Below are 15,119 nucleotides of genomic sequence, written 5' to 3'. Positions count from 1 at the left end.
TGTATCTCTAGAGTCACGGAAACAATAGATAGTTATTTCACTCTGTCAATCATGCATGCTTAGTATCACCAGAGGTGCAGAGAAATAGAGAGACGGGCGTTTTCAATAAAAAGTATTTATTGAATAGTCTTCTTTCTCATGCAGAGGAAATTAATTGCTACAATCGTAATACTGGTTGCAAAGTACAATGCGTACAGTACGAAGAGTATTATAAAATAATACTGTAAAAGCATGATATGGTTTCTACGCCATAAAATACATAGAATACATACATTGATAAATAAAGACTAAAAGTACTCAACTGGTGCTTCTAAAATACGCCTACCCCGGTGTACCTAACCTAGGCCTAGTACGAGGGAAGAAGTAAGTGAGGTGTAGCTTAGTTTCAGTATTCTTTTGCAAAGAATCTAATCCAAGAATTCTCTAAGGGTCTAATCAGCTCCGTACCTTGGTTTTAGAATGAAGGAGGTCTGCTACCTCTTTCTCAGGACTCTATTTCCCAACAGCCCGCAAGGGTAGCTTGGAAACACTGGAGCTGGATTTCTCTGCAAGAGAAAAGACAGCGTCTCTCACAGTGCGTCTGCTGGAGGGTCGGCTTCCTTCGGCACTTGCTGTAGCAGGTGCGTCGGGAAAGTAGATAGTAGAACTGCTCCAAACCACTGTGTGTTTGCCTGGGCAAGTGTGGGTATATTTATACCTTGAAGGTGCCATGTTTGACGTAAGGTTGGACATAATAACGTCATCAAAGACTCAGTTCTTTGAAAACTCCATGAGTTCTTGGATAAATCAATATTCAAGCAAGGGAAAGTCCCTGACTGCTGAAGGCGGGTTTTTTCCAAGAAATCCTTGTGGATTTTCGGAACTAGTGGAAGTATCCATGCCGTATTTGGACCGCATAGGCTAAGTCTAAATATGGTTATGATTTCTATGCCTATATAAGGATAGGGTGATTTATACCTATATATGGGCAGGAATCGGGAAAATTACACTAGGATCCTAAATTCATATACAACACCCACTCCACTTTATTATGTTAAACATTACTAAATTATAAGCACTAAAACATATCTAAAGCATGTGTTTATAATCCCAACCAAAATACAAAAAATGCATTTGAAAAGGTTTGCACACGAAAAAAATGAGCATTTGTATAGTACGCATCTAAAAGCAATAGGCGTTATTCAAAACATGAAGTATGATGTTGGCAAAGCTAACTGATTGACTCAAGTAATGACATTTATGAAATGGCTCTAAGTTACAGAATAAAATGTCGAGACCATTCCATAGCAGAAATAATATACTGTTTTCATTTTGAGGACAGGTCAAATATCGTCTCTTTAGGAAGTATTTAAAGAATTTCTTGTTCTCTAAGAATAGTTCTACTTTAAGCAGATTACTTTGTGCCAAAAAAAAAAAAATTATTTTAAGTTCTTTGGGAAAAAGTCAAAATTAGCCATAGAAAAATAAAGTTCCAAAGGCTTTTGGAATGATTGTTATGAAAAGTGAAGGCCAAATTCAGAGTTCATGGAACGCTGTGTGCAGATTTCAAAAGTTATTCTCGGTTTCATGAGAAAACATCGAATCGTCTAGACTGGCAAAGAAATCGTCTACCAAAGTAGGTGAAAGTTGAACTACTTCATTAAGTAGATCAATTGTGCACAGATGAGAAGCATCACCGTCAGCATCAGTTGTGGCTATAGCAATGTTCATAGCAGATGGTACCTGTGTGCCTGTTGTTCCTCGTACCTCACCTCCTGTTGGATTTGCTGGTGAGATCTCAATAAACGCCGTCATCAGGATTGGTAGCCGTCGGGGGCAACACAACACGTGAGCCGTTACCGAACCCAGTAATGCGTCTGCATCCATTGGCGCGACCGATGGTAAGGTTAGACAAACATATAACACGCATTCCTCTCCACAAAGCAGGCATCGTAGAATAGGTAAGATGCAATCTTGCCAGATTGGTCTGAATGAAAGAAACCAAGTGGTTTTCAGATCTCTTAAACGAGCCAAGCCAAGGATCTCTGTAATCCTGTCGCGGTACCGCATTGCTACGAGAGCATTCTCCATGGTAGTCAGGTGACTGGACTTGCCATATCGGAGCAAAAGAAACAAAAATAGAATTACTGCTACGAGTCCCAAAATGAGAGGCAAACCACCAAACGCAGAGTGCACGAAGTTTGGACAAATGCAGAGGACTGCTTCAAATGGTGCTAACAGCCCCGAAAAAATCGTGTTAAATACATGTGCAATACCGCTGGTATCAGACATGTTTAAGATTTGACCTAACATTTCTGCGAAATGTACTGGGCAGTTTGTTGATAATAATGCATGTATCTCTGCAGAAGTCCTTGCAACTTGCAGATCATACGTTTCTCTAGACGAGGTCAGTGACACAGTTTTTGCCAAAGAATGGCTTTCATTCTGCTTAAAGTATCAATTTGTATAGAAGAGATATTCAGTAAGGCCATAACGCCGACTCCCTGTCTGTCTTGCTTTTTGGATACAATACTTGCATACAACAAGTAACCCTGGCTGACACACTAACTAGATACGCTTTTCCTGGCAACATGCCACAACAGCTGTGATCATTGAGCATAACGTAGCTGCCATTTGAAAGCTGCCTGAAAATTGGTTCTATCACCACTGCTGGTGAACCGTGCATGTGGCAAGAAAGGTTATTTGAAGAACCTTCGCAGGCTCCGTGTAAATTAATACCTTCGCATAAAAGTGTCCCTTTTAGTGAGGTTTTACAATTTTTACTACTAAGAACATTTCCTTTCCACCACTCCAACATTTGTGTGTGTATGGTAAATTCCAGGTTGACTTAATGTATCCTTTACCCAAACTTTCATACAGGCCTGCTGGTATATGTTGTAAGCAATACTGAAATTGGAAAATCGTCACTGGTATCGTGATGGTGCCATGTATTATCCATTCCAAGACAGGTTTCTCAGAAACGGTTAATGGTAATCTTTCCAGTTTTTCAATGCTCAGCACCGTATAGTCTGCTCCTCTTTCTGCCAAAGAGATTTTTTTATCTGTAAGGTTAAAGACAGTAAACAATGACGTGGTGTTGATTAGACGCCATAGCACGTAGCCTAAACGCAGATTTTGTAAGGTCCAGCCTAGCAGCATTATAGAACGTAATTGAGACTGGCCATGTTGTAACATTAGCAAGTCCTGCTCTATTATGTCAATGGCAGATGATAAAATGCTGTCCAAAGAATAAATTCTGGAGGACAGAGTCGTTAACCCATTGTCCACTACAGAGAGAGCTTTCTCTAAATTAATACGATCAATTTCTCGTATCCTTTCTGCAGTTTCTATTTGTGTGACTTTCCATGCTTCATTGTAAGCAGAATATATACCGGTGTATATCAAACGTTTTTGATGTGGTTTACGAGGTCCAAGTAAGAAGTATCGGAAGTCAACGCCTTCTTTAAGTAAAGTTAAGTGTTGTTTAATTTCTGGAAGTGTGGATTTCTGTAGCCACTCAAGGCATAGTTTTCCTACACTGTATGTTGTGACTAACCCTAGATGTTGTCTGGGAGTATCTTGTGTCTGGCCTAGTTACTTTGAACCCTTGTGTTTTGTTCAGGAATCTATCTTGACAGTTATTTGGGTCTGTGGGCCAGATTAACCATTTTTTCAATTCAGGATTAGGTCTGTTCTGTTGTAAAATCTGTTTTATGTCTACCTTCTCATCTGCAGTGCCATTACAGGTGTGGCTTTAGGGATTTGAATGGTTTTTTCAAATCTTTTATCTTAGCTAAGCCAAGGCAAGATGTTTGTTGTACAGTGTCATTTAAAAACATAATTTGTTCTGGGATAATGCAGGCTCTGAATAAGGCTTCTAAACCTTGCACCTGCCAGTCTTTTATGCCCCAAACAGTTTTTGTCTCAATGTTGTATTTTCAAAAGTTAAAACCTAATGTAGACAGCTGAGCATAAAAGTTTGCAGAACAAATTTGTTTAGTTTTGGTCAGCATGTTTTTCATTCCTGTCTTATTCACATTTTTTAAATAAAACGTTTCTGGATTTGTGACATTAAAACCTGAGAATGATGGAAACTTTTCATAAAATGTTTTTGAGCTTCCCTTTGGCGGCGTTGGACAATGTTCCCATTGATTATAAGTACAAACCTTTCTAGGGTTTTCAGACTTGTGCAAGTAATGGTGACCATAATGATTAAAACAATACATTTGTTCATAATCTGATGAACCTTCTAAGTATTCATGTTTTGTGAAGTTAGCTGACATTTCTAAATCTGTCATCATATTATTAACAGTTTCAAAGTCCAAATCATCAGAAAATGTGCTGGGTGTGACAAAGTCACTCAAAGAAACCTTAAACTGGTGTGGAACCTTCAACAGTTCCACCGGGCCATAAATGTCATAAAAAGTTGTGTCCCATGCTATACCACCAGGTATGGGAACGGCTGTAATGTTCACTGATGACAGGTCTCTTCGCTCACGATGAGAGGATTTGTGAGGTTTCAGGAGCAAGTTGATGTTCTTACTTGCTGTGTCCATTGTACTGTATTTTCCATCTATCATCTTTCCCAAACTTAAAACAAGAATGAGCCAGAGCAGGAGAAAAAGTACATCTAACACAATCCAAAATTCAACCCATGATGAAACCAGATATATTTTTCCAAGTTGATGAAAGAGTTCTGTTACTTTTTCTTTGGAAGTTTTATTAACTGGCGTAGTTTCAGGTTCACTGGGATCCTCAGAAAATGTATCAAAGTTGATGAAATAGCCAGTGGCAGTTCTGTCAATTGTTGGGATTGCATCCGGATTTTTCGGAATCGCTGGAGCTGTTTCTTCCTTTGTCATATTAGTATAGTCAGCGGCTATATCATTGTAGACAGGTGTTTCTTGATGAACTGTTATTTGGGATTCAAGAGGTACAAGTTCCATGGCTTTGTTACATAGTCCTTCTTTTCTTACTGCAGGTTTATCAAAAGTCTTTCAGTTTGAACCTCTTGGATTGTAGCAAGATTTGGTCATCTGCTACATTTTGGGATTCCACTGGGCCTACTACTTATTATCGGCCACATGATGTGGTTTGACCAGGTCGATGGACACGATTCTTTTCTCCCTTTTTCCAGCTAGGGGCGTTGTTAACACTGATCTTGTTCCATGGATTGCTAAGACAGGTACTGCTTTTCTGTAAGAAGGCCCAAATTCCTTCTTCACCGCGATCTTTTCCCTGACTAGATCCCCTATCTTTGAAATCCAGACAGGTCTTGCTGGGACAGGTGGCTTTTCTTCAGTGGTCGTTGGCTTTTGTGTTGTGTTACTCAGACTGCTTCTTGTTTCATTTAAGTCCTGTAAAACAGCCAAACGGTCTTTGATATCAAAGGGTTTTTGTTCCATCACTGAAGTTTGACAATCAAGATCCTGGATGAGCATTCTAGTACCAAATAGTAATTCACATGGAGTGATTCCCCCCCAGAGAATTTCTTGGCAGATTATTAAGACTACGTTGGACATTTATTAGATGTGTAACTAACCACCCGTCATCCGAACCTAATACCCTAGCTGTTATAGATTGCTTTATGTCACATTTTTTTCTTTCCACTACCGCATTTCCCTCAGGATGGAATGGACTTGAGTACCGCAATGCAACACCCAAGCTAGCCATGGCCTCTTTGTAAGCTCGAGAGCTAAACTCAGGACCCTGGTCAGAATGCAGCGTGCCGATTGCATATGTGACGATAAAGACTCGCAAATCTTTTATAACAGTTCGGGCGTCAGCTGAGCGCTGAGGCCACATCCAAATAAATCTTGTCCTAATAGTTGTGGGACCGCATCCGCCATGGTGACGTCTGCGTGTAGAAAGTCTAATGCTGTCTAACAATGGTGTCTGTACTGGGCCGGCTACACTGTAGTCAGGTACCTGGTGGATCTCTGTAACAGGTATCACAGTTAATTCCGAATTTGTAAACTTCGACGCTCATTCCCGGCCACCAGTACATCTCTTATGATTCTATTAGAGATTCTAAGATCCCCTGATGTGTCAGACCCTCTCCCATATGTGCCTCGTAAACCAAAGCACTTCTCTGGTTCCTGTTTGGAATTACTCTATCCCCCACTCCAGGGATTCGAGCAAAAGGAACGGAGTTTGCATCAATTATGTATGTATATCCGAGTGGCCAATTTAGAGGTAACGCTGCATAGCTGCCTTTTATTGAGGCATTTACTGCTAGCATTGTTTCACCGTCTATTTTGGTTTTTGAACGAGTGATTGCAGCTACGGAAGCCGTTTGCACAGCTGCCTTCGCGGCCTCATCAGCCAATGAATTCCCTGCAACGTGAACGCCATCACTCTGATGACTCAGTGTATGAATCACGTGAGTCTTTTGTAGTACTTTTTGTAATAGAACTACTTGTTCCCAAAGCATTTTATGCTTAATTGGGCCACCTTTTGCATCTTTGAGCCCGTTTTGAACCCAATTCTGCAGATATTCATTAAAAGACTGGACGCAGTAAGACGAATCGCACACTATTAGTGTGGGGAATTCGCAATCGGTATTTTCAAGCACCATCTTGAAAGCCTGTAGTTCAGCTCGCTGAGCTGTACAGTCTCCGAGTGATTGAGTTTTAATGACAATAGGTCTAAATTTACCTTCGCGCCAGCGACCTTTAACAATCGCGCACGCAGCACTATAGGTCTGTTCACTCCCAATTGCGTGCTGTGCTGATCGGTCTGTATAGATTATACAGCCGTAATGTTCTAGAGGCAAAATTTCAGTCAACAGAGGACATTCTTGTTCGTATTGGAGAAATTCTTGTGTCTTCAAGTATGGGTCAAAAACGTATTCAACGTCTGTTGCAGCAAGAGAATTAACCCATTGTATCCATCTCGGATGTAAAGCCTTAGCATTTGGAATGCTCGCTTTTGTTACTGTCTCTATGGCAGGTACAGGTGTAACGATCAATATGCATTGACACTGCGCTAGAGCTCTCTCTCTTGCTATTGCAGTTTGAACCGCTGTCAGAATTTTTTCTGTAGAAGTGAATTTCATTTCAGCTTGTGTGTACAAGTGTGATTTGTACGCTATTGGTACCTTTCCACCTTCATTATAGGATAGGTATGTGAATCCGCATCTCCCTGGGATGATCCGAATCACAAGGTCGCGTACGTTGTCGCGTGTTTGTAGCTGTGTTTTTGCTAACATGTCTGTTTGGACTGAACACAACATTTCTGTGTTCTTGAGTCCAATTAGTTGATTTGAAATCAGGTTCTATTAGTTCGTAGAGAGGTCTAACCCTTTCTGCGTAATTTGATGTTAAGTTCTTCAGCGTTTTTGGAGGTTGAAGCAGCGCACATTTCTCTAGAAAGTTGGCTGACAGGATTTTGCATTCACTTGATAACTCCTATCCTAGAATAGGACGTTGAGGTGGGCAATTCGTCATTTCTTAAAATTGAATTTGTACCCTTCACAAGCGAACCCAAGTATTATGGTATTCACTCTTTTCAAGTGCAAGTCCAAATCATCGTCTGTAAGATAGATGTCATCGACATAAGATAATGCCTCATCATCATACGTTTGTAGTAACTCTGTTACTCTGGCTGAAAATAACCCTGGACTATTCTTGAATCCCTGGGGGAGACGGCAAAATTGTCGTTGTATCCCCATGATGGAGAAAGCGATCAAATACCTTCTTTCTGGTGCAATGGTGGAAGGGTATACTCAGATGTGAGTCCCTTGCTCATTGCACCATCAGGATTCAAGCAAGCCGGGCCGAAGACGCCTGAAATGGCAGAAACCGGTCCCCGGAAGCTTGTTTCCTTCCCAGTGTAAGAATTGGCTTTTGTAGTCTGGTCTGCCCTGTTCCCATGATGCACTGGGCCAGGGACAGACTAATTTGCATACAGCCAGGTTCTGAAACTGGGATGGTGCAATGAGCTAAAAAACGGTGTTGGATCTAGCCCTGATCTCTTGACTGGGTGAGAGTACTCTGCTTAATTCAGAGACTCTGTCCATCACCGCCCCTTGTTGTAAATAATACTAACACACATGAAAGCTTTTTTTTTAAGGCCCTTGCACCTTTTTTTCCATCACTTTTAACATGGCTATGTAACTCAAAGAATCAAAATCTAAATTAGCCAAGCACACATGGGGGCGTATTTACAAGGACCTTGCACCACGGGGAAATGTCTAAAATTAAAATGGGAAAAATAACATCAAAGAGACTCAAAAACCTTGTAAATATGCCCCAAGCAACCTATGAAACTCTAGCAGTACATATCAAGAAACCTAATTGATTTCAAAAAACGTTTTTAAATCTATCATGTAAAACAATTAAATACCTACATTCATGGGGAAGTGACTTAAAATGCCCTAACACACAAGAAAGCGTTTTTTAAGGCCCTTGCACCTTTTTTCCATCACTTTTAACATGGCTATGTAACTCAAACAATCAAAATCTAAATTTGCCAAGCACACATGGGGGCGTATTTACAAGGACCTTGCACCACGGGGAAATGTCTTAAATTAAAATGGGAAAAATAACATCAAAGGGACTCAATTGCTTGTTAATATATCCCAAGCAACCTATGAAACTCTAGCAGTACATATTAAGAAACCTAATTGATTTCAAAAAATGTTTTTAAACCCATCATGTAAAAGAATTATTCAACCATATTCACGGGAAGTGACTTAAAATGCCCTAAGACACATGAAAGCGTTTTTTTAAGGCCCTTGCACCATTTTTGCGTCACTTTTAACATGGCTATGTAACTCAAAGAATCAAAATCTATTTGTAAAACACTTGACACAAAGCAACATTTTAAATACACAACTTTCTTCTTAATTTTCTCCCTAAAGCATACTATTCTCTATTTAAATTAAATGAATCTTTTCTCACCTTAGCAAATACTTTTTGAGTTTTAAAACAGTCTCAGACACACACCAATTTGTCTTCAGAAGAGCAAAGGGTATGCACTCCAGAGGCTGCAACCAACAATGGCACAGAAATGCTGTAATTCATCACACATATCTCTAATGTCACCCAATCAAAACTCTTCCCTCACTTTTTTCAAATCAACACCCTTCCCCCTTCTGCCCTTTCTGCCTTTTTTCCATAGCAACCACCTCCTGAAAGACCTCTGGTGTTTGAAAGTTCACACAACAATGTTGCAATTGAACTCTGAACTCTCAGTGCACCTGCGTATCCAGTGCAATCTTTCATAAAATGATTTTTTCTTCACCATTCAAATTACATCTTTCAAAGAACTCATCCATGCACCCTAACTTTCTGTTTTCAGCAATCAAAATCCACCAATCACTGCTACTGAATCATTAGCACAGAAACTCCACAGTTTTTTTCATTATAAACTCTTATTTTTTCAACTGCCATTTCATTCCCACACTTCATTTGACTGCAGCAGAACCTCCTCTCACCATGTTTTCTGTCTGAAGGATTGCAGTGCACAGTCTGTGAATACAATACGTGTCTGTGAATACAATAAGTGTTGACGAAACTCGTGTCCAGTGAGTATTAAAAAGGACTGAAACCGTGTGGCGTGACCAGCTAGCAAGATCTAAGTCTACGCTAATTATAAGGTAGGCTGCGGAGTAAAGGTGGAAGAATGGCTCGTGAAAGTATACAGAACTACTGTGAGCCCGTGGTCTATACTGAGTAAGATTGGTGAAAAGAAAGTGAGGAATAAGGGTCCAGCCGTGCCACAAGAATAAAAGGATTGATCGTGGTGATTTAGAACCGTAGCTATTTGCTCAGGCGCAAGTGGCAATGTGTTAATTCAGACGTGAGTATAGCCGGATTTACACGAACGTGATGAGGCAGTTTAACATAGAGTGACATGCACAACAGTAAAGTGGTGGTCGGCGCAGTGGGTGTGTTAAACGACGCATATTAAAAACAGAAGGCAGAGGCAAACCTTCTGCGGAGGGCTCGTGATGTAGCCCCGTCTGGGAATTATCAACTGAGTATATCGTAGACCACCTGAAAAAAGGGTAACAAGGGGTGATGCAAGGGAGTACTGAAATGTGGGTCAGCGTCTGTAAAAACAGAATTGGCTGTGTCAAACGAGGTCTTGGATTACACAATTCGGTTCTAAGTACCCGGCCGGGCACGTTGTAACCGTTTTGCTTTGGCGTTTGGGCTGTAGTTTATGTTCCAGGGAACTGTTAATACAAAGAGGGGTGTATAATTCGGTTGGGCATTATTTCGTGATAAGGTCGCAGACAACGGCAACTGGGATTAAAGGTGTGGGCTTACCTTGAGAGAGTCCCCTGGCAACAAACAAGGTTCACAATAGAAGATCGGACAAGTTGTATCAACGGGTAGCCGGGCTTCGGGACAGCTGCAATGGTTGTGGGTTCAGGGGAGCTGCGGGAGATGGAAAACGGTACTAGGTTAGGGTGCCGATGATACGGGGGTCGCTCAAGGTGGGCGAGCGAGTTACCTATTAAGGGCTTACCTCAGGAGGAATCTCATTATCTAATATTATGCTAAGGACCTCTGTTCTTTATAATAAGTAACCACCCATGGTCCTAAGCTACCTATTCGGGTTTCCTTGTTTAACTTTACTGTGGAATAGTTCTTTCAATGTCAGGATGTGGTGTATAGCTGGCTAGTACCGGCCATGTTGCTCCTGGTCTACCTAGTGAACCGAGCCTGGTAATGTGATTTTCATGTTGTAGGGCGCCATTAAACCAGAGCTGATGCTCTTGGTAAGTTAGTGGAATTTCAACGTCCTCGAAATTAACGTATTCCGCTGGAGGTTCCTCTACTTTGTAGTAGTTGAACTCGTGTGTAACTGGATTTGCTGCAGGAAACAGAATCCATGAATAGAATAACTCTATCTGCCGATATTCATGTGCCTCTATTACAAAGATTACTTTACCACCTCTCGATGATACTTCATTTTCTATAAGTTTTATTGTGATTGTTTTCCTTATATTTACCGGGATGAGTGTAGCATCCGGGTCATTCTGTTGGAGATTTGTGTTGTCTAAACCTACCTGAGCTGCTGTTGCAGCTCTCTTCCTTTCGGCGTCACTATCCGTCATTTTGTTGACCGAAAGAGTGTAGAGCAAGTTTCAAGGAAACAAAGATTAGGTGCACAATATTTTGGAACACTGTATCCTTCAACGTTGAACAAACCAAAAACTAATACATAGGATTTTCGTCCTACTCAGTTATGGCGGATATTATATCCTTTAACCCACTCCAGACGTCTATTGGAGTATTTTACGGGGAAAAGGGGTCTGTGTGAAAAGCGCCATGTAGTGTAGTTCCTATATTCCCAATAGGCTCTGCGCATTTGAATAATATATCCTATAGATTAGACGTAGGACTGAGGTCCACTAGGTCTCTATCGAATGTACTAGACTTAATTGTGAGTGCCAGCTAGCTCAGAGGTCACTAGAAACTTTCTCGAATAAACAAGAAGGGATCAGTCTCTGACAACCGCATAAACATGATAACTTTGTTTCCCAAGCATAAAAAATGTATCTCTAGAGTCGCAGAAACAATAGATAGTTATTTCTCTTAGTCAATCGTGCATGCTTAGTTTCACCAGAGGTGCAGAGAAATAGAGAGACGGGCGTTTTCAATAAAAAGTATTTATTGAAGTCTTCTTTCTCATGCAGAGGAAATGAACTGCTACAATCGTAATACTGGTTGCAAAGTACAATGCGTACAGTACGAAGAGTATTATAAAATAATACTGTAAAAGCATGATATTTTTTCTACGCCATAAAATCCATAGAATACATACATTAATAAATAAAGACTAAAAGTACTCAACTGGTGCTTCTAAAATACGCCTACCCCGGCGTACCTAATCTAGGTCTAGTACGAGGGAAGAAGTAAGTGAGGTGTAGCTTAGTTTCAGTATTCTTTTGCCAAGAATCTAATCCAAGAATTCTCTAAGGGTCTAATCAGCTCCGTACCTTGGTTTTAGAATGAAGGATGTCTGGTATCTCTTCCTCAGGATTCGATTTCCCAACAACCCGCAAGGGTAGCTTGGAAACACTGGAGCTGGATTTCTCGGCAAGAGAAAAGACAGCGTCTCTCTCAGTGCGTCTGCTGGAGGGTCGGCTTTCTTCGGCACTTGCTGTAGCAGGGCGTAGGACTAGTAGATAGTCGAACTGCTCCAAACCACTGTGTGTTTGCCTGGGCAAGTGTGGGTATATTTATACCTTGAAGGTGCCTAGTTTGACGTAAGGTTGGACATAATAATGTCATCAAAGAAAGCAAGGGGAAGTCCCTGACTGCTGAAGGCGGGTTTTTCCAAGAAATCGTTGTGGATTTTCAGAACTAGTGGAAGTAGCCATGCCGTATTTGGACCGCATAGGCTAAGTCTAAATATGGTTATGATTTCTATGCCTATATAAGGATAGGGTGATTTATACCTATATATGGGCATGAATCGGGAAAATTACACTCGGATCCTAAATTCATATACAACAGTACCTGACCACGTAAAATGTCGCCATCTGGATCTACTACAATAATGTAAACAGATTCTAGCGCAAGCTTGAGTTCATGCAACCAATAATACTTACAATGCAAAATGGAAATGGTTCTGTGCCTGGTGCAGGTATATTGGTCATCATCTGTTTCAAACAAAGCCTTCTCAGATATAACCATATTTGCTAAGCTTGGCTAAAAGTGGTCTGACATATTCTTCAATCAGGGTCCATCTGGCTTCAGTATTGAGATTTAGAAGGACTGACACAGTTAGACATCCATTTTCTTTTCCCACATTTTCATTAAACAGTTCATGAACAGGCTTTTTAGAGTATTTCCGCCTCTTCGATATCTTCAGGATCTGTCGGAAACAATTGGTCAATTACTATTTTGCTCTTATGGCGTTCATGGTTGTCACATGGATCCATCCCATCCAAACATCATCTACTCACTTATCCATCTATCAATGGATCAGTTTGCCCAGCCTACAACATTCAACCATCAATGCCTCAGTGAAATCATAGTCCCATCAATGTATCCACTGTCACATCTCTCCAAGCATCCTTCGATTCATCCGCCCATCCATCGTGCATCCATCCACCTCTCTGTTTGCACCGGTGCACTTTGACCTATATTGGCATGTTTGTGAGCCTTTATCTGTGCATGTATTGGTTTGTGTGCCTGTTTGCATGCCTTGACATCAGTGCATCCATCGCCCTACAAGCATCAGAGCCGTCTTCCATACATCCATGCACCCCCGTGTATACATATGAGTCAGTATTCGTGTAAGCCTATGTGTTGTATCTGTATTGTTATGTGTGTGTTCTGCCTACTATATACATACTGTTATGTTTTCACAAGTGTTAGTGAACACGACCCGGTTAATCCTTCCTGGCCGTCGGTCAAGCACGGGTATAGACTGTCTTACCAGCGTCAGTGGGAGGAACAGACTAGTTTTCACCCAACTTCTCATTCAACCTACCTGGAGATAATGCAGGTCGGCAAGTAACCAATCTGCCAAAGACTGTCACACATTTTGATTAATTGCTATGAGTTTAGGCTACCTTTTGCCACGAAAAGACATAAGAAACACACACTGTTATTTCAGGTTTATCTTAAGCTAATTTTAGTGCAGGATAAATGCAAGAATATAGTTGCAGAAATCAGTAACATTGTAGCGAGCATGAAGTGAAAATACAGAAATTAAATATTATGATCCCAGACAACATTTTAGATGAGCCCTACTCTTTAAGCATCGACGGTTTGCTGCCTTGAGTGTTCAGTATTTTGACAAAGTCAACACACAGTCATCAATGAACTTCATCTATTTTTCCAGTCCTTAGGCATGTCAGCAAGACAAGGCCAAATAAGCCTAAGGACTGTTTCTGAGAGGGCGAACTTTAAACAGCTCAGTGAGGAGCCGGTGTGCTTGCTGTTGTCCTGGAATGTCAAAGCTCTTGGGGGCATATTACTAAGGGTGGCGATAGGCAATTATCGCCGGTTTATTTTCGGCCGCTAAGTGGCGATAATTCTATTGCTGTATTAGCAAGCTGTCGCTAACTGATGATAGCGACAGCTTTTAGGCCATAGCGAGCGGTTTGGGGCCCGCTTTGCATGTCAGAGATATTTATCGCTAATGACATGCAAAGTGGGCGTACCCAACCTGTTAGCGACTGAAAGCAGTTGCTAACGTCGCTATCACCTATTAGCAAGGCAGGCGTAGCGATGGAAATATTCCCGCTATCGCCAAAAACCAACACCTGCTCAGACCAGTTCTTAGCCATGTTATCCAATGGGAGGTGGATAACATGACTAAGAGCATTTCGTCGCTAATGCGTGAATATCGCTGTATTCTCTGCGATATTCACGCATTTCGCCTGATTTTTATCGCTTTTGCTAATAGCAAGTTATCTCAGCGATAAAAAACGGTGATGCGCGGCGATAAATATATTGCTGCTAACCCTACTTAGTGATAAATATCGCTATTTGTTGGTAATATGCCCCTTGGTTCTCTCAAAGAGGATTGTCAGCTGCTCATTTATAACATCAAATGAATTTATTTCGATAAAAATAAACCTCGTGACCATGATCTTAGGCGAAAGAAATAAAAAGGGAATTCACAAAATCAACATTTATTATGCTTCTCCTTAGTACCAGCTATTCAAATGAATACATGATTAGACCATAATATAAACACACACACAATGAATTTAATGTACACAATAATGAAAATAAATGCATCAGTTGCTGCAAATATTTTACGGCCTGGATATCTGTCGTCTGTGTTTTAATAGGTCATTGCATGTGAATGTGTGTCTGCTTATCTGTTAGTGTGGGTTCATGGGTGCTTGTATGTGTTTGGTTTGTGTGCATTGGTGTCTCTGTACGTATGGATGCAGGAGTGTGTCCTGATGTGTTAATCTTTTCGTGCATGCAAGTCTTTCAGCATACTCTTGTGTTTCTAGGTGTGCATCTGTGCGTATCTGTTGCTCTATTTGCATGTGTGCCTTACATTATGTCATGCACACAACTTAAAATTGCTATTCAATAGACACTCCTATTGGCTTTTTCAGTGCTTAATTCTGATTGGTTTTCCTGGTTCAGGAAATATTTGTTTTACTCACATTATAATGCTCAGTGCACACAATTGGATTTCGCACCACA

General features: G+C 40.9%; 1 protein-coding gene across 3 annotated transcripts in view; it reads left to right on the top strand.

The window, feature by feature from the left end:
* ERICH6 (glutamate rich 6) overlaps positions 1-15,119 on the top strand; it is a 407,363-nt gene that overhangs the window by 342,649 nt on the left and 49,595 nt on the right. The gene's annotated exons all lie outside the window — the stretch shown is intronic.

The sequence above is a fragment of the Lissotriton helveticus genome, chromosome 11, assembly GCF_964261635.1.
Source record: "Lissotriton helveticus chromosome 11, aLisHel1.1, whole genome shotgun sequence".
NCBI classification, from domain to species: domain Eukaryota; kingdom Metazoa; phylum Chordata; class Amphibia; order Caudata; family Salamandridae; genus Lissotriton; species Lissotriton helveticus.
Note: the sequence above shows the minus strand (reverse complement) of the source record. Positions and strands in the feature narration are given on the sequence as shown.